Source organism: Pinus tabuliformis, chromosome J, assembly GCF_031772625.1.
Source record: "Pinus tabuliformis cultivar Carrire ecotype Pingquan chromosome J, CPIR1, whole genome shotgun sequence".
In the NCBI taxonomy this organism is placed as follows: Eukaryota; Viridiplantae; Streptophyta; class Pinopsida; order Pinales; family Pinaceae; genus Pinus; species Pinus tabuliformis.
Window position 1 is genome coordinate 542,886,220 of NC_142295.1, and position 21,614 is coordinate 542,907,833.

Here is a 21,614-nt window from a genome sequence, read left to right on the forward strand (position 1 = left end):
GTTTTTAGTATATTTCAGATTTTCGGGCTATAAGCCTTGGTGCATTCAAACTTGCAAATTTCAAAACATATATATATATATATATATATATATATATATATATTATAATAGCGATATGCTGCGGACCCACTTAAACATTACAATATGACTTTATTGTATGTCGCATCCACCATATCGAAAGACCTTAAGGCCTTGCCGCTTCGAAAGCGGCGATTGTGATATATGCAGCGGACCCGATGGTCCGAGTGTAACACAGCTCAATATTATATCGTGTCCAACATTGTCCATCGGTGATGTTATGGGCTCAACTTATACAAGACCGTGATAAGCTACGACTGCCGATTGCAATTACATTGCAGACTTGATAAAGTTATAAATGTGGGCGTAATGCATTTGAAGTCCACCTATTAAAGCTTCGGTCATGTTTTCTCATATATTCCTATGTGTTTGAATATTTTCATTGCATGGGGTTTGAAGGCAAAAACACATTAAGAAACGCTCCTGATAGTTTAGGAAGCCTGAACGAAAGCCGACTACAATTGCAATTGGGATGTGGCATGTCCATTAAATGATAAAGTCTTGTGTATGAACGTTATTAAAGGAAAAAAGGGGCTCTCTCTGATATCGGTTAATAAGCATCATTTCCTTTGTGATATGGCTTGCTCTTTTGTATTAATGTGTCTGTGAAGCAGTGGTTAATCTGGAGAGACAGAGGAAGCTACAACGACCGAAAAACCAGGAAGCTGAAGGGTAAGCCAACCCAGAAGAAACCGAAAAGCCAAAGCAATGAAGAAGAAGGAAGCTGTAGGACAAGCCAGTGCAGAGGAAGCTGAAACGAGCGTTAAGGAAGCCAAAGAGCCCACGGAAAGAGGAAACCAACGGTCAGAGGCATCAAGAAGATACAAAAACAGAGAACCAGCAAAGTTGAATGTTGTTGAAATAAGCTGGAGGAAATGGAGGCAACTAGAGGGTCCAGCAGAACAGAAAAAGGGCCAAAGGACCAACAAGACAGGAGACAGTCAAAGGGGAGAGGTAGTCAATAGAGAAGCAGTCATGCTAAAGTATTCATTGTGACAATAAGAACATATGCTTGAACAGAAAGCTAGTTCTTATGCAAAGCTTAGTGCAGCTAATAGTAGACTCACTAAAGTTGCATGGAGACATTATCAGAGGTGATGAAAGCTATTGGAGACTCTGTGTGGACAGTATGAAGATTTGAAAAGACTCCATAAGAAGACTGGTTGTCATTAATGTTGTAGCATGGAGACTACAGTGAAGCTGTAAACAGACAAAACTCAGTAAAGAAGAGTTCTGAGAGTAGAACATTACTATCAAACATGCCTTGACAAGATTGGGTTGGAACCCTTGGGGTTGGTGCCTCGAAAGTGAGAAGGATTGGAGTCCTTGGGGTTGATGCCTCAGAAGTAAGGAGGATTGGAGTCCTTGGGATTGGTGCCTCAGAAGTAGGAAGGATAGGTGTCCTTGGGGTTGGTGTCTCAGGAACTGGAAGGATTGAAGTCCTTGGGAGTTGGTGCAACTAAGTCCAAGATTAGTGCCTTGGTGAAATAGAGTTGGTGCTCTGGAGGTTGGAACCTCACAAAAGTCCAAGTTGGTGCTTCGCAACTGATTTCAACCACTTATATATTGTATCTATTTTACTGCAAAGATTATATTAATAAAATCATTTATTCTTGTTGTTCATCTTGTGTTCTGAATATAAATGTTTTACCTGGTAAAACAATAGTTGAAAAAGAAATACTGATTCAGCCCCCCTCTCAGTATTTCCAACAATTGGTATCAGAGTAGCACCTTCATTCAAAGTCTAACAGCTTGAAGGTTGATCCTTAGAACACAAATGGCGAAGTCAAGGAAGAAAGTCTCCAATCCTCCTAAGGATGTGTCTCCCTCTACTACTAAAATAGAAGACAATCAATTTGAGGAGGCTCCATGGTTCAATGGGAACTTTAATATATGGGAAGCAAGAATGAGGAATCTCTTATAGACTCAAGGCATTGAAATCTGGAAATTAGTGATTGATGATAGCAGGATGGATAGAGAATCCAAGGACTACAATGCAAAAGCAATGAAAGCAATCTTAAATGAGCTACCTGATTCTATAAAGAACAATCTAGGAAAATATTCATCAGCAAAGGGTATATGGGACAAACTTCATGACTTTCACTCAAAAGGAGCATTCACCATGACCATCAGTCAAGAAGATGATGGAAATCAAGAAGGAAATCCAGAACCCATCATAGAAGCTGAAAATGAGAATGATGACATCAAGGCCAAAGCAGACATAGAAGATGAAGAGAATGAAAAATATTTTGTAAAAGATCTCCTCACTCAACTTATGGCTGCCATGGAAGAGATTAACAATTTGAAAAAGGAAAACAAGGAACTTAAGAAGATAGCACTAGCTGGTGACCAAGATCAAACAAGAGATACAGTTGACCTTGTCAAGCTTCAAGTACAACAAAGGGATGAAGAGCTTGCTAAGCTTAAGAAGGAATTTCATCAAAGAAAAAGAAATCATCATGAAGAAGTCATATCCATGACAAATCAATTGGATAAAGCGAGGAAATGAGAAGATACCTTGTTAAGTCAACTTGAACAAAGGCACAAGAGCTTGATCAAACTTGAAGAAGAGATTGGTCAGTACAAGGTAGAGGTTTCCTCTCTCAAATATCAACTACAAGAAGCAAAGGATGAAGGAATATTCAAATTAAAATCTAACATCAAGCTTCTCAAGGCTGAAACATGTAAAGCTACAAGGATCAAGGAAGAAATGGAGGGCAGTCAAGCAAAGAATGAAGAAATCTTCAAAATGAAGTCAGATATCATCTCCCTTAAAATAGAAGCAGATGAAGCTACTCATATCAAGGAAGAAACTAAGAAACAACTTGCTAAGAAGAATAATGAGTGTGAAAGATTGGAAGAAGAGATTGTCTTCCTCAGAAAAAAGATCGAAGGGATGAACAAAATCTTGAAGAGCTCTCAGGCCTTGGATGACAGCTATCACAGATGTCCATTTGATAAATCAGGTCTTAGGTATGCAGATGAATCCTCAGACAAGAATGAAAATGCTTCAAACAAAAGGGATGTGAAGAAGATAGAAAGAAATGGTGATACTCCAAGTTCCAACAAATGCAAGGAGAAAAGTCAAGGCTACAATAGAATAAATCTTGCTCCAATAAGAAATCCTACTCCAAGAAGAAATCTTGCTGCAAGAAGAAATGTAGATGATGTCAAAGATGCGAGAGGCAATGATTAACATCAAAGGATCTCAAGGTAGAAAAGCTTCAGAAGTACATCAAGGAAATCTCCATCTCCCAAGTACAAAAGTTCATTTTTGGGTTATTGTTATTCTTGTACAAACTTTGGTCACATGGCAAAATACTACAAAGCATATCATAAAGATAGATATTATAGTCCCCAACAATCTCTAGGAAACAATTTTGCAGGAAGAAATCATGAATTCTTATTCATGAACAATGTAGAATGCTTCAAGTGTCATAACATTGGCCATATGCCACGTGATTGTAACTTATCTTGGGCTCTTACACAAGCTAGAACCATGCAAAAGAACAAAGTTACACAAGTATGGAGAAGGAAGCAAATACAATCCGAAAGTCCCTTGAACTCTCCAACCAACAACATATGTCATTGGCTTGAATTTTGAAAATCTAAGCATTTGATGGGAACACTCTGCCAAAAGAGATGATGCATACAGTTAGGGGAGCATGTTATTCTTGATCATTATTACAGAAGATATTAGGGTCCCTATGAAATCCTTGTTGAGCTATATTAACAGTCATTCTTTGATAAAGATCATTTCTCAAGGGTACTCCATTGAAGAATATGATCATGTAACCATTCTTTGGACTGTTATTAAAGATGCTTTCCACTTAATCACTAAGTAGTATTTGGAGCAACAGAGAAAGTCATCTAATGCTAGAGAAATAGGGCAAATAACTATGGTGCTGATATTACAGATTGTAAATGTCTTGACTCAGGGATTTAATATGAGAACATATAAATTATGGACACTAATAGAGGCAATCTTCAAACAAACAAATACATCTGGAATGGAGTTTGAAGTAAGAGCAGCTGGCAGCGTATAACAAAACTGAAGCATTGCAAAAAGATGCAAATCAACAGAATGATTTAAAAGGCAGTCACAGATTGGATATCTAAATCTGTTAGGGAAATAACTTGCTGAGATATGTACAAGAACACAAGGAAAAGATGGCTCATAGAAAGGAGAATTTTGTGGAGTAAAATATAACTTATGCTAATACTCGTCACTGAGAAAATATAGCAATAGTAAGGCACAACCTCTCACCATTTCATCCCAATGTAGTGATGTTGAATACTGGATGGCAATGAGTCAAGGAGAAGCACAGAGACACAAAGGAACTTGGATCTAAAGAAAGATAACAAGAAAGAAAATTTCAGTGGCATTTTCTCTTGATTTGGACTATGAATGCCTCTCAATTCTGATTGTGGAAATAACAACATGGATTGAAGCATAAAAACCTGGAGTTGGACACTTGGTGTATGGCTATTTGCAATCTGATTGAAAACATTGAAGTAGAGCATTTTTTAAGCATTGTTGAAGCCATGATAAAGTAGTTCTCAGACATGAAGAGGGAATAATGTGCTAATTGATGATAAAGCATCAATCCTTCTATCTTGAGTAAAAAGAAGAGCACTATGACAGGGGGAGTCACAAACCCATGAAAATCTACCATTCATGAAAAACAGAAGCAGTTTGATAGGGGGAGTCCCAGGGAGAGAAGAAGAATATTGCCATCAATAACAAAGGGGGAGATTGTTGACCTAGGTTGTCATTGATGTCAATATGGAAATATTCTAGATACTAGATGATGATATGAAGCCAAGGGGAAGTAGAGCAGATCCATGAAGAGACAGGAGCAAGGCCATCAGGATAGCCAAGCCATAAGCAAGAGTCGGTTAACGGAGGAGTTAACAAAGGAGGCATATCAAAGCAAGAGAGGCATATCGGAAAAGGCAGAAACCATCAAGGTATGAAGGTATCAGAGGAGGTCTTTGAAATACACTGCCAAGCTAGAGGAGCCACATTGGAGCAAACAAAGCAAACAGAGGAGCAAACTGACCAAACAGAGGAGCAAACAGAGAAAACAGAGCTATCGAAGGAAGTAGAGAGAAAAACAGAGCTATCGGAGAGCATATCGAAGGAGAAAAGAACAGACATAGCCATTGAAGGAGAAAACAAAGATATTGAAGCTCAGGAGAAAAAGGAGTCTTATCGGGAGGAATACATGCCAAAGATCCTCATTGGGAATACATATATGCAGAAGAGTTAAAGGAGCGGAGCATAAAGAAGAGCGGAAGAGTTAAAGGAGCGGAGCATAAAGAAGAGCAGAAGAGTTAAAAGGAGTTGTATATAATATATGTATATACAAATACACTATCGGAGGCGCAGACTCATATATATATGCATTTACACTATCGGAGGTGGAAATCATAGTTGTATCCAAATACACTATCGGAGCGGAGAATAGTGTACATATAGAGGAATACACTATCGGATCGACGATATTGAAATCGGCGGGTTTGGTTATATGCCATCACCCCAAAACCCCCGACAACGATATATATGTGCGGACCCGATGAAACATATATGTTCGGATATATAAACAGGTGAAGTCGGCCAAAAGTGTTCCGAAGCATGTTTTTAGTGTATTTCAGATTTTCGGGCTATAAGCCTTGGCACATTCAAACTTGCGAATTGCAACATATATATATATATATATATATATATATATATATATATATATATATATATATATATATATATATATGTTGCGGACCCGCTTAAACATTACAATATGACTTTATTATATGTCACATCCGCCATATCGAAAGACCTTAAGGCCTTGCCGCTTCGAAAGCGCTGATTGCGATATATGCCACAGACCCGATGGTCCGAGTGTAACACAGCTCAATATTATATCACGTCTAGCATTGGCCATCGACGATGTTATGGGCTCAACTTATACAGGACTACGATAAGTTGCGACTGCCGATTGCGATTACACTGCGAACCCGATAAAGTTATAAATGTGGGCGTAATGCATTTGAAGTCCACCTGTTAGAGTTTCAGTCGTTCATATATTCCTGTGTGTTTGAATATTTGCATTGTGCGGGGTTTAAAGGAAAAACGCATTAAGAAACGCTCCCAATAGTTCAGGAGGCCTGAACAAAAGCCGATTGCGATTAAGATTGGGACATGGCATGCCCGTTAAACAATAAAGTCCTATGTATGAACGTTATTAAAGGAAAAAAGGGGCTCTCTCTGATATCAGTTAATAAGCATCATTTCCTTTGTGACACGACCTGCTCTTCTGTATTAACATGTCCATGAAGCAGTGGTTAATCTAGAGAGACAGAGGAAACTACAGTGGCCAGCCAAAAGTTGAAGGGTAAGCCAGCGCAGAAGAAACCGAAAAGCCAAAGCAATGAAGAAGAAGGAATCCAAAGGACAAGCCAACGCAGAGGAAGCTGAAGGGAGCGTTGAGGAAGCCAAAGAGCCAGCGGAAAGAGGAAACCAATGGTCAAAGGCATCAGGAAGATATAAAAATAGAGAATAAGCAAAGTTGAATGTTGTTGAAATAAGCTGGAGGAAACAGAGGTAGCTAGAGGCTCCATCAGAATAGAAAAAGGGTCGAAGGACCAACAGGACAGGAGACAGTCGAAGGGGAGAAGTAGTCAACAGAGAAGCAGTCATGCTGAAGTAGTCACTATGACAGTAAGATGCTTGAACAGAAATTTGGTTCTTATGCAGAGCTTAGTGAAACTAATAGTAGACTCACTAAAGCTGTCTGGAGACATTATCAGAGGTCATGAAAGCTATTGGAGACTCTGTGTGGATAGTATGAATATTTTAAAAGACTCCTTCATAAGAAGATTGGTTGTCATTAATGTTGTAGCATGGAGACTACAGTGAAGCTGTAAACATACAGAACTAAGTAAAGAAGAGTTCTGAGAGCAAAACATTACTATCAAACATGCCTTGACAAGATTGGGTTGGAACCCTTGGGGTTGGTGCCTTAAAAGTGAGAAGGATTGGATTCCTTAGGGTTGATGCCTCAGAAGTAAGAAGGATTGGAGTCCTTGGGATTGGTGCCTCAGCAGTAGGAAGGATAGGTGTCCTTGGGACTGTTGTCTCAGGAACTGAAGGGATTGAAGTCCTTGGGAGTTGGTGATCCTAAGTCCAAGATTGGTGCCTTGGCGAAATAGATTTGGTGCCCTGGAGGTTGGAGCCTCACAAAAGTCCAAGTTGGTGCTTGGAAACTAATTGCAACCACTTATATATTGTATCTATTTTACTGCAAAGATTATATTAATAAATTAAATCATTTATTCTTGTTGTTCATCTTGTGTTCTGAATATAAATGTTTTACCTAATAAAACAATAGTTGAAAAAGAAATACTGATTCACACCCCCTCTCAGTATTTCCAACAGACACCACATTGTCTTGAGCCTCCATGGGAAGGAGACATCGTTTTTGATGTGGAAAACATTGAAAGATCTATATTAGAACAACATCAATCAGAGGAAGCTAGCGTTGAAAGACAAGCTTCGGAAAATAAAGTGTGAAAAGGGCGAAACGATCTCTACATATCTGAACAAACTCACCACCTGGAGGGATGAACTTGGAAGTGTAGGGATCAAGACAGCCAATGATGACATGGTGAGTCTTCCGCTCCTCGGTCTTCCTAAGAGCTAGCATACTTACCAAGACTCGGTAAATGGAAGAGAAAAACTGCCAGATTGGGAACGACTTTGGTCGGATCTGATGCAGGAGGAGATAAGAAGAAGCACAAGAGGTCGTTCTTGATCCAAGGAGGATGAAGAAAATTTCACCTTAGCGAGTAAGGCAAAGAAAGGGAAGGAGAAGGATTCTCATCCCAAATCGAGTTCTTTCCATGGTGGGAAGAAGTTTGACAAATCGAAAGTGCAATGCTTTCATTTCCATGAGGTGGGCCATTTTGCAACAAATTGTCCATTGAAGAAATCCAAGATGGGATCCAAGGAAGGATATGAAGGTGAGGAATTGGCCTCATAGTTCAAGTTGGATTTCACCCTCTTCGCATGCATGGTTTCGTCCATGGTGGGATGTGGTTGGTTTCTTGATAGTGGAGCTTCTTTCCACATGACCGGCGACAAGAGTTTGTTCAGTACCTTGGAGGAGAAAGATCTCCATATACTCATAGTGATGGGTAATGATGAAAATTATAGTGTCTTAGGTGTAGGCACGGTTGTTTTTGAGAGGGAGCATGGAGCTTGCATTACCTTGACCAATGTCAAGTATGTACCAGGACTGAGGAAAAATTTGGTGTCGATCGCAATGCTGGAAGACAAACGCTATGATGTATTCTTTAGTAAGGGAAAAATTTTCCTTAGACACGTCACCACGAGACAAGTGAAGTAGATAGGTTCACGAGTCAAGAACCTATATGCTCTTGAGGTTCAAGATGCATGCAAAGCCTTAAGGAGCAAGGAAACTAATGGAGATTGGTGGTTGAGAGGGAGAGTACATTACCTCTCAACATGCAGTGCCAGAAGAAGTCTCAGACAATTGTGGAGGAGCCACAATTGGTGAAGCAGCTTCAGGAGGTCGTGGAGCAGCCACAACTAGAGAAGATGAGAGGACACTGAGTGGAGGCATCCACTCATGCAAATACCTCCAGTAGGGGTAAATTTCGAGCCAAGTGGGCAGAGGGATCACATGCATCCATACCTCCAGGTAGGAGGTGGGGTGATGTGGAGTGACAATCCTAAGAAGGCTGGAATAGGGGCAAGATCATTGAGGTACCCAACCTCTTTGATTAGACCTTGCTATGGGAACCCTGATGAGGAGTAGCGGGACTGGTTAAGTGGGTAGAGACAGATGTGGATGGAGCAGCAGAGAGAGCTACAGTGTAGGAAACCCAATACAGTGAAAAACTAGCAGGTTGCAACAATGCGAGAGGCACAGGAGTGTTGAACTAGTGCAGGATGGCACAGAGAGGTGTGCAACGGTGCGAGATGAATGGAGTGTTGCATGAAATTAGAGGTCATAGAGGGAGCACTTGTCAGCGACAGAGGAAGCTTTGGCATCAGAGGATGTTTCTAGCCCAATAGGGAGGTCAGTTGGGAGATTTTTTGTTTCTAGAGTTGTTGGAGCAACAACACTTGGGAGAAGTGTTGCATGCAGAACATTCCAAAGGTTCAGGATTGGGTTCAAGTTGAATGCCTTTCTTATTGAGAGGGAGTGTTGAAAATGGCAACAAGAAATGCTATAAATAGAATTTTAGGTATCAGTGTTGGACATAGCAACAAGGAATGAAAAATGGAAGTGATAAAAATAGCATTGCTATAAATAGCCTTTCAAGGTAGATTCCAATTTTAGTTGGTCCCTGAACTAAAATTGAGAAGTAAAATTCGAATTTGATCTTAGCAGTTGTTTGTAAAATGATTTAATTAATTCATCTTGAGTTCATTAGTTGTAGGAAATCAAACATGAAGTCTGTGTGAAGACATGCAACAGTTTCTCCATTGACTGAGGAAGTTATCCCTTGATTAAAGGAGATCATGATGAGTTTTACTTTGAGTTGTAATTAGTTAGCTCAGTTAACTGAGTTAAGTCCAGTTAGATTAGTTCTAACAGTTTGTGGAATTAATTGTGAGTTCAGTTAGTTAATGCTTGCATTCATGTAATTACTGCTCTCTAGATAATAGAATATTCTCTTATAAATAACTCATGCATGTCAGTTCAGTCAGAGACCCAATTGAGATCAGAGGAAGGGACAATGTACTATCAGTTGGAGGATTTTTCCTATATAGGAAACTCATCCATGCAAAAGGAATTATCTCCTTCAAGATTGCGTAGTTACTTATGAGTTTAGTGAGCAGTGTGAGAGGCCAATTCACATAGGTGGCAGCATTGGACCCTAGGAGAAACTGTGCAAGGAAATAGGAGGTTTGGAGGGCAGAGGAGAAGGTTTATGAGAAGCCTTTGACTGTCTATGAGCAGCAGAGGGATTGTATTGAGAGCTGGATAGCCTGTGAGCTAAAGCTTTGTGTAATCCGGACATATTTCCACTTGTATGATAATACAGATAGCGGGGTTTTTTAGCTGAGGCTTTCCCCGGAGTATTCTTTTGTGTTTCATGTGTATGATTTCTTCTTCTCTGTTATATGTGTTCTGATTGATTTAGCTCAAATTGATTAAGCTTCCGCAAAGTTTGATTGTAGATGTAGATCTTGTATTTTGCTTTAGTATATTGCATTATCAGGTGATCTACAGTGGGAATTTCTACAAGACATCACATACATTTTTGTACACATATATACATATATATAATAAACATCATGGGTTGGTTCATTCATCAAAAGAAATAAGCCATGTATCTCTTGGTACTTCTTCACACATATACAACGCACACAAATATATATATATATATATATACATATATATATACATATATATATATATATATACATATATATATATATATATATATATACATATATATATATATATATATACATACATATATATATATATATATATATATATATATATATATATATATATATATAGAGAGAGAGAGAGAGAGAGAGATATATATATATATAAACTCGTGGAGGCTGAGTAGTTCGAGGACCTACAATTTAATCAGGTTTAACAGAGCAATGAAAGGAGATAAGGAGATAGAATAACTCATCATATAGAGATTGAAAACATCAAGAATTCTACACTTATCTGAGTTAAAGATAGACCTGATGGATGAATGAGGATGGGGTGTGATGATTCATGGAGCACAATTTAAAGATATAATTTCAAAGATTCATACAGACATAGGCATTAACAAGTTAATACAAATGAAGCTATGAGAACTTATGAAACATTTATGGCGGCTTCAATAACATGAAATCAAAGAGGAAACATGAACATAATGGAATTTAAACAGCGATGTAACATATTGAAGTACTCGAACGAGGAATCACCACCATTTCATTAATATTCTGAAAGATGCATATCTTAAAGTCATACAATCGCAAAAATAATATCGAAATCTGCTTTCGGATTCTGAACCTGTTCTTATTTTCTAGGAAAGTATATATACCCGAAACAACCTCTAAAGCATAGGCCATTAAGAAGATATTATTTCTTGATCTCTTACATCATTACAAAAATTATGAATCAAAATTTGAGCATGTGTGAAGGCATCGCTCCTGTAATAGAACGTTTTGCTAAAATCATAACAAACATAAGGTAAACATAACTGAAAAGTAAAAAAAGGCCATCACTGGAAAAATAAACAAGAGAATCATTATCAAAAAGAAGATGTAAACGCCTGGTGGGAAGTCGTAGAACCCTGTGGGTGAACCATTTGAAGCACAGGAGGATTAGCAAACTGCTCGCACCACTGCCATATGGCTGGAGGAGGAGGTGGAATGGAACTGAATTTTTGGTAGAGGAGTCACAGGTTGATCACTCTGGTGTAATCTAGTTTGCGTTGAGAAATACCTTTAACCATCGGAAGAAGATTGAATTCCTTTTCTAAGAAGTTGGTGATGGTTGATCCTTTAAGGATTGTCGTTCTTTCGGGAGCTGCACATGTCCTACTCTTAACCTCAGTTAGTTTTTTATTGTACACCTCCTATGTGAGAAGTTCACCATTTTCTTCCGAACAGTTAGGTAAACTGGCCTCTAGAAGCTTATTAAACGTGACATCAAAGTTTGACAGCACTTTCTGCAGTTTAGTCAAACTTTGTTTCGCCTTAGACCTGGCTTCCTCTTTAGAGATAACTTTATAAATCTTGGCCACTGTTCCCAGGGCCTTAGCTCCTTGATCGTTCTTTCTATTAAGAACTGAATGTATCTCTTACGTATAAGGATTTATTAATACTGGTTTGCTTGTTGCTTTAAAGAGAAGGGGAATATTCCTTGCAGAGCTTCCTTTCATCATGTATCAGAGCCAATTGCTCCCAACATTGATCAACTCCCTAGATGATCTTGTCCCACACCCCTTGCCTGGCTTCTGTGAGTGCCATATTTCCTTTCATCTTGGCCTTCAACTCCTTGATCTCCTGAGTTGCAATATGTAACTCTTGGGTGAGCTTATCAATGTTAGAGTTTTCCAATTGGAGTTGTCTTTCTTTCTGGATCACCTAGGCCTTGGCTACATCTAACTCCCTCTTAACTCTCCCCAAATCATCTTCATAAATATTTAGTTCTGTTAATGCCTTGGTAAGGTGATCAATGGGGTTTTAGGGATCATCTTGGACCAACATAGTACATACATAAGATTCGACCTGGCTTTGTAAATCATCTAGCCTCCGCTGTAGGGCTTCGACTCTTTGTCTGCTTGCATCTAGCTCCCTAGTTAACACTTCCTTTTCCTTCTCACTTTGGATTATCTCAGGGGTTTGAACATGCTCACCTCTTGTCATCTTCAGTTGTCTTCTCAAGATTAAATTCTTTGTCTTGGTTTCCTTCATTACTGCGACCATCGTTGCTTCATTTGTAAGATCCAATCCCATCTTCATGATCACCTCTTTATAATACTTCTTCTATTTGAAGAGAGAACGAGACTTGATCTTCTCAACTTTTACATTCTCGATGATCTTATCTATGTAATCCTGGACCTGATCAATACTCATTCAATTCCTATTGATATCATTGTACAACATTTCCCCCACTTGCCTATGTAGGTTCACCTTGTCCACTAGAGGAATATTGGTCAAGTCGAGAGACACATCTAGGTCTTGAAACATAGGACCAGAAGGCAGGGTTTGGACAGAGGGGTACTTCAACCTGATTTTCATCTCTTCCTTCTCTAGATCTATTGCCGCTAATAACCCAGCGTGTAGAGGGGTGACATGTGAAGTCGTGTCTTGATACATATTTTATTTTTCCCTTCTGTTCCTCACCTGGATGTTCCTACCCTATGCCCAGCATGTTCCTACTGCATAAAGACTTTCCTTAGATTATGGGATAGCTACCTCAGTCAAGGATGTGGTTGAAACTTCTGGAGGTATTTCCAAATTCACCTGAAAGCACGGGTTCTTAGTCACCTACTTCTGGAGCTAGATTCTTGATTCTTCCTCTCCCTGCTCTTGTTAAAGTTCCTATTCATGTCCTTTCCCTTCACTTTTGGTCTTTTTATGAGGTGGTACTTGCTTCCATGTTAGTTGTCCCTAAAGTTTCATCAATCCTCTTTTGTGTCTGGTCCGTGTGATTGGGGATTTGTTCTCCATGTTTGTATTAAGATGCCATGAATCAAAGTTAGCTTTCCATTCGACCTCGGGCTTAGGATTATGCACATAGGTTGAGGTTTTAATCTTTTCACTTCTCCGAGCAACAATACCTCGAGGATCGTAATGCAATATTTGACCTTTCTTGAATTCCATGGCTTCGAGCATAACTTCAATTATTTTAAGGGCTTGCCTGGTGCTTATCACAAAAGGACCTATCGACTGTTCCATTTTAAAGGTGTAACCTTTCTTAGCTAGTCCAAAGTGCACAGATCCACAAGGAGGATTTTCCTGATGAACTCAAGGGAAAACACTCTCATTGGTAAGAACATTGGAAATTGATAACGGGGAATCTTGCACCTATAAACCTGAATATCTATGTAATCCTCATAGAGGTACTAGTCCCCAATAGAAACTTGCTCATGAAGTTGGAGTAACTCTTTTCTTAGGAAAAATTCTGGGGGCAGGGGGGGAGATTTCATGACTGATTCGGTAGGAAATAGCCATGAAGGATGAAAGGAATTGAGAATAGCCTCCCAAGCCTGGCCTTTTCCTTACAGAAATGTTCCAGTCGAAGACAAGATTTCTTTCCTTATCGAGGGTAAACACATCCAAGTAAAGGCATTGGAATTCTTCAACGTGAGTATAGAGAAACAAATAAAACAATAGTGAATAGTAACAGAAGCAGGAATTGGCTCTGAGATAGCTGAATTGAAAATGGGTGGAGTCTAAAAGGTATTCTGGGATGTTCAAATGGCATCCGAGCTGCTTTATCTTGTGTATACATCCAAGAGCCACCCTGCTTAATTACAGAGTGGAGTGTCCTCCTAAAAGAGCAACGATAACAGCTAAGATTGGTTGAACAAAGGGTTTAGAAAGAGTTAATGGGAGTTTAATATCTAAGGGAAAGGTTTTGGCTTCGAGAGAAAGAATTTTCTTTAGGAAGGCATGAATTTCTCTCACAGGATTGCCGTCAAATGCCCATCTAGGGTTGAATCAGTGAAGGTGTACATGGAGGAAGATGTGGGTAAGTTGAGATCTCTCTCAATTAAAAGAGGGGTTATTTCTAGGATTACGTTACCTGAAGGGGAAAAAAAACAACTCTCCTTGATTTGGTAGGATTCCAGCAACCAAATTATGAACTCAGGGAGATGATGAACTAGAGGATCAATTTGGTAGTATAACCCAAAAGCCACAACTCGAAACGGTTCTTCATTCTTCACATGGCTTGAGAATATCTCATAATGGAGGTCAGTGAGAGAAAAGGGACAAGCAGGGTCGGCGATATGGGCCTCAATGTCGATTAGAGGACTGGCACCAGGTTTCTTGACCTCATGAATGTTTGGGGTTGCAGGGGCCGCATGTTTCATCCCTCCAAATAAAAAAAAATGAGAAAACAAGGAGACTTGGTGGTGTAGGGTTACCTGGAGCCCGCAGGGGAATGAAAGCAACTTGGGAGGGTACCCGTGGTCTCTAGGAGAGTGGACTAAAAGCTTCTACGCAGTTGTCCAGGCAAGAAATTATTTGACCGTGATGAAGAATCATTGTCGGTTAATGACCTTAGGGTTTTATTTGTTTTATGCAAATCTAAACGTTTATTGCCATGTGGTAGGAGACGAAGGCGTGAAAAGATGACACATGGAGGTGAAGGGTTGGTCTAGAAAGGTAAGGGATGAGCTCAAATAATCATAACACAAATTTAACTTTCGTCGCTTGAGAAAACATCTCCATCTACCTGATACCTTAATCTTTGAGGAGTGAATGAGAGGAGTCCACCTTTCTAGTGGTCCCTACTCATTTTAGTGAGGGGTATCGAGGCACGGAGAAATATTCTATCGAGGCCAGAATTGATCAAGGTCGTTCATCTGGCGCTGACTTATTTCACGCTGACGCCTATGGCGGTGTTAAACCACTTATGTTTTTGCTGCTGGAACTGCACTTGAATGTGACCATATGTTGATTGCAGGGAGGGGAGAAGCCCAAACTTTAATTGTGTAATCCTTAAACCGCAGTTCCTCCCACATCATTAGTTTAGACCTTAACTCTTTGTGTTATGAAACTATCTCACAAAAATATAGAAAAGAGAGATCAACACCTTATGAATAAGCCTCTTTGAGTGGGCAACCTCCTTTACATTACACAAATGAACAATTCTTGGATGATACAAATGAAAAGACCTCCTTTCTATATATAGGAGTCTAAGGGGTCATAATATAATCAAAGCCAACTGTAAGGGCACAATAATAACAATATTGGGCTTCTATGGGGCACAATAGTAACAATATGGTCACTACATGGGTACATCAATATAATAAGGGGGTTGTACTAATAACAATAAGGGGTTACACTAGTAGTATAGGGGCCTAACATGCCTATTTCCTTCAAAAAGTGTTGTCCTCAACGCTTGAGTAGTTCTTGGTGCTTCTGTATAAAGTTCTTATCCTCCCATGTGGAATCTTCAGTGGGTAAGTTCTTCCACTTGATGAGATACTTTGAAATTGATCAATTCCATAGCTGTCAAGTTCTTGTTTCTGTGATTACTCCAGGTTCCAATATGATTTTTCCTTCCTCTTAAATTTCTGGCAATATTGTTTGAATTTGGATCTTTTGCAACTTTTGAATAAATGGCCATACTTATTCGTCCTTCTTCCATTCATTCCTTGCTTCGTTTATCCAATCTGGTTGGATAATAGAAATAGCACAAAACAATGCTTCCACATCCTCATCCTTTCTTGAGAGTGCATATGCAACAAAAATTTTCTTCCATTTTCTATAGATGATGTCAAAGTCATAACCCAACATATTTGTGACACATTTTTTTTTGTTCTTCTAAAGATAATAGTTGTTCTAAAAAGTATTTAAGACTATCATGATCCATTTTTGCCTTGAAGTGTCTTCCCATTCGGTAAGGTCGCCATTTCTTAAGTGCATGTAGTATTGCCAACATTTCCTTCTCATAAATAGCTTGCTTGAGATGTAGTAGTAAAAATACCCAATCACCTACATCAAAACATTTTTCACTACGATTTTGATCTACCTATTGTTTCATTTGATTTTGCACCAAAGTGGCATTATCCTTTAAAAGTTGGAGAACTTGTTGTTGATGCTCGATGTGATCTTTCACTGCTTGAACCTTTTTCTTCTTGATATGTCCTTCTATATTTAGAGTTTGAGGAGTGTAATTTCTTCCAATCCTTCACAAGATATGGTCGGATTCATTTCTTGATGCTCGATGTGATCTTTCACTTCTGGAACATTTTTCTTCTTGATATGTCCTTCTATCATGATAGTTTGAGGAGTGGTAATTCCAACCAATGAATTACAAGATATGGTTGGATTCATTTCTTCTTTCTCAATGTGATCTTTCACTTCTTGCACCTTTTTATTCTTGATATGTCCTTCTATCTTGAGAGTTTGAGGAGTGGTAATTCTTGCCAATGCTTTACAAGATATGGTCTGATTCATTTCTTCTTTCTCTAAGGTTGGATCTTGGAGTATATCCTCTTCTTTTGATGTTTCTTGATCCTTTTCTTCCTCCTCTTCATACTCTATGTAAAATAATTTCTTCTCAGCACACTTATGACCTTTGGTGCATTTGCTATCACAATTGTAACAAAGCCCTTTTTCTCTTTTTTCTTCCAATTGTTGTGGTGTAACCCTTCTAGGTTGTGGAAGCCTAGGAGAAATAACACTTCCATCTTGATAGTTGTGAGGGGTAGACTTCCTTGTAGCCATAATATTACTTCCACTATGTAACAAAGCCCTTTTACTCTTTCCAATTGTTGTGGTGTTGCTCTAAAGAAGGTGTTGCTCTTTGTATCCTCATAATGTGCTATCATTTCCTCCATGAAAATTGACCATGTAACAAGTTATTTATAAGAAAAAATCCCTTTATACCATAAAAATTAATCCGGTTCTAAATATGAAGATGCAATACATACCTTTTGTAATAGTGGTACACCATGTAGATCAAAATATTGCTCCATCTGAAGTATCCAATTTACTGGATCCTTGCCATCAAACTTCCTCATATCACATTTTCTTGATTTTAGGAGCTCGATCTTGAAATGACTATAACTCTATAATTTTGGTTCTTCTAGTTCTGAAATTGCGACTTGCAGTAGCCCTCTGCGTCCTCTTTCCAATGCCACCAGTCTGATCAAATTTAGATTCTCCAAGAAAGAGTTATGCACAATCTCCCAAGATGACCTGATTATATACCTTTTCAGAAGAGAGAACTTGTATGAAGTTCCACGTGTCACTGTTTTGACCTTAGGATCTGAAAAATATATACAAGAAACTACAGTATGTCCTCTTTCTGTAACTTCTGACAAAATTTCAATCTGATGCTCAAAACAAATGTTATGACGATTTTCCCTAGGTCACTTGTTTGGAATGTAATTCAGGAGTCTGCAAAATTGCCAACTTCCTAAGATCATATCTCCGCAAATATAGCGCAAAAAGCTTTGAAATTTGGACCCAAGGTTCGGAGCGATTTCATCTCAAATGGGTTTTTTTTTTTCACTTCTGAAATGTCGCAGAAAAAAAGTTATATCGAAAATGCCACGATGACCTATTGGAGCAATGAAACCCTAGAATCCAAAGCTTTGATACCAAATGTTATGAAATCAGCTCACAAAAAGATATAAAAGATAGATCAACGCCTTAGGAATAAGCCTCTTTGAGGGGGCAACCTCCTTTACATTACACAAATGAACAATTCTTGTATGATACAAATGAAAAGACCTCCTTTCTATATATAGGAGTCTAAGGGGTCATAATATAATTAGAGCCGACATAACAATAATAATGTAAGGGCACAATAATAACAATAGTGGGCTTCTATGGGGCACAATAGTAACAATATGGGCACTACATGGGTACATCAATATAATAAGGGGGTTGTACTAATAACAACAACAGGTTACACTAGTAGTATAGGGGCCTAACACTTTGCCTTTTGTTTATATAATTGACTTATCCACCCGTGAACATGCAATTTTTACCCTTTGTAGGTTAGGGCGTTCCCTTCGAACTTGGATTATGACCTTTATGCTCACAGTGTCTCATCTCGATTATAGGAAGAAGCCTTAGTGCTATCTGGTGGTAACACTGAGGATAATTTTGAATGGTTCATGGAGCCCAAGGTGAAGGCTAATCTTATAATATATCAAGATAATATTAAAATTTATAATCCCAAGTTTGTATCTAATTTAGATGTTGTTCTCCTCTATCATCTCATTTACATGATCCCTTTCCCCTTGATCTTCTTGATCAGCCTTCTTCTATGAATTTTCAGTTTTCCAATCTAAACATCAATAAGTAGTAAGGCATAAGTCACAATTTACAGGTAAAGGAGCAGCAAGGTGAGGACTCTTTCGATATTTCTTCTATTTTTTCACAATCCTCTGTGTCAAGATAATGTTCTTACATCCTTGGCTAATTTTGAATCTAGGAATCTCATTAATGAATCAAATAAGTTGTATTTTCTTAATCAAATTAAATTCATGGACATCAATCATTCTGATGATTATGATCCTATTGGTGAATGTGATGGTGATTTCCCAAGTGCACTAGTTGGTCTTTCGGTTTCTCGAGAATATTTGAAATATTTTGACCTTGAATCTTATTCAGTCGAAGAAGATATTCTTGTGGAAACTCCCTCTTCACCTAGCTATTCCTTGTGCTCTATTGTTTTCTCTTCAAGCTTATCCTCTAATAAGTTTTATTTTGAATTGACACAAGGTAGTGAGGTAATCCATGGTGAAGAGGAAGGTAAAGAAATCATTGAGTATCCTTTCCATTTCTTATCATTTCCAGTATTGTATGAGGAAAATCCTTCTATTTAGGTTACTCGGGAAATTGATCCAATTTATCCACTCTTAGAAAAATATTACTATTTGAGTAACCTATTTATTCTCGATAAAATTAGTGATGTAGATGGCTTCCATCCGGATAATAGTCTTGTTGCAATTACTGCTAGTAATTGTCTACATGCCATGCATGATCTGATTGAATCCTCAAAATGCAATTCTACAATTTTTGAAAGTTTCGGGACTTGTCAAAAAGTCATGACACTTCAACTCTTGTTGATGGTTGTGTCAAGATCTTGCAAAACTGGTAAGATCCCTTAACTAAGTCAGATCTAGAGTTTCTCACAAAATTATTTCCTTGGCATGGTTCACTGGATGTAAAATCCCTCGTGAAAGTTGTGTGGAATTTCAGATATATTTTTTCTAACTTTCAAGGTTCAGTTCCCGATCAGGTTGAAAGTCCTTTTTTAGTTCATTCATCTTCATGAAAAACCCTTGTATCAGACTTAGGTTTGGAATGTATACTTTTCATGAATGAACAAAAGTTGTAAAGTTGATCATTTTGAATATTATCATTGGTTGAAGGATTCACACCTATCAGATACATTTCAAAGTAATCAACTCTTAATATTTCTTGTGAATATTATGATGCTAAACATTTTCATTTTGGCACCATGTCTCCTATTGAGTGCTAGTAAACGCTTCAATTTCCTCCTTTTCATCCACTACATCTCAACTAGTTTCATGTACAAGGAAATGATTTGTCACATTCAAAGTATGAGGAAGATGATTCTTTTATTCAAATCATTTTCAAAGTTGTTCAAATTGATCTATATTTTTTGTTTACTAATCAAGAGTCTTGTGCCATAATTAGTCTATATGAGCATGATAACTCTCATTCAATTTGTCATTTTCCAACTAGAATATCTCATCACAGTTGTTTTACATAGATTGACTCTTATGGTCTATCTTCTCAATTTTCAAATACCTTTGAAGCAGATGAGGCACTTCAACCTCTACTGATGGTTATGTCAAGCCCTCACTATATTGACAAGCTTTCTTAATATGGTCAAATTTATTTTCCCACACAAGATTCTCACCTGGATTCCATGCCATTAATTGAAAATTCTTTCTCCCAAGGATTTTAGGTTTTTCAAGAGGATCGTTTTCAATTTCACGATCCAATCTACGATTAGTTAGAAGCATCTTACCTAGAAATCCACTATGCTAATAACATATTTCGATATTTCTTGATGTTTGATAAGCAAGACAATACAGATGAATATGCATTCACAAGAAGTTTCAAAGTTTTTTTATATTGTGATTTAAATCGAAAAGGTAAGGTAGAAGGTTGGATAAACTCAGGTGTTATGACACATTTTTCTTCCTGTAGGAAAGACCTTCAATGTTTTGTGCGAAATTTTCAATCTTCTGTCTTTTTTGCTTCATATTATCATATATCATTTGTAATTTATCTTATTTTTGTGTTTGCAGGTCAAGACGAATTATGGTGGCTTAATTGGAAATATCATTACGCTTAGCCCTGACCTTCTAGCTGGTTAGGTTAGGAGTAGGCTTAATTTCACTTAGTTTACTTTGCATTGCATCCACCCTCTATCCTACTCTCCATCTAGTTTATGCATTTATGTTCAGCATATTGTTTTGTGTTCTATCTCCATTGTCTTTGTTCTTTTGGTTTCATCTCGTTGTTTTTTCATGCATTTTATTTTTTATTTGCATGAAAGATGCTCCTCTTGGCTCAAAATACAATGTTGCAAACTTGAAAAGGGAAATTGTGATGAAGAAAAATGCTTGGTTAATATATTACCCCTTCTCTATTATGGGTCTACATAATCTTAAAGTCAATGATAGCTGAATGAAAAATATGATTCACTCGAATGGAAAGCCTTTGGTCTAACTATAAAGCATGTATGTATTCTAGGATCCTCATTCCTCACCTTAGAATTATAATTAAAAAGTATTTTTCTTGTTCATCCATTTGAGTAAAGAAAGGTAAGGGGAAAATCAATTAGTGAGAAAACCAATATCAGAGGTATATATTACCTTCTCTAAAGGAAAAACCTCTCTTTCTCTCAATAAGTCGAGATCCCTCTTCCACCCATGAAATTAATAAATGCATAAACATAGTTCTGCAAATAAAAAAAAGAAAAGGGTGAAAGAAGAGAAAGGTTGCATATGCAGAGAGGTGAAACAAGTAACTTCGTCAGGGTACTGTTCAAGCTCACCGGCGGCGAAGCGATACTTGTGTTCCTATAGTGGATTTGTCAAGGTACTGTCCACGCCTACTGGTAGGGAGAAATACCAAGAATGAAAACTCATAGTCTGATTATCTTAAACTCACATTTATATATTACCCTTTCCTAGATTGAAACAATTATGTTATGGAAAGCCTTGATATGTGTTCAACCGAGTAAGGAAATGGAGGGGACTATATCTCTAACCAGGTTAAGTGGGAAAGCTAAGGTAATTTGCAAGATGAATCA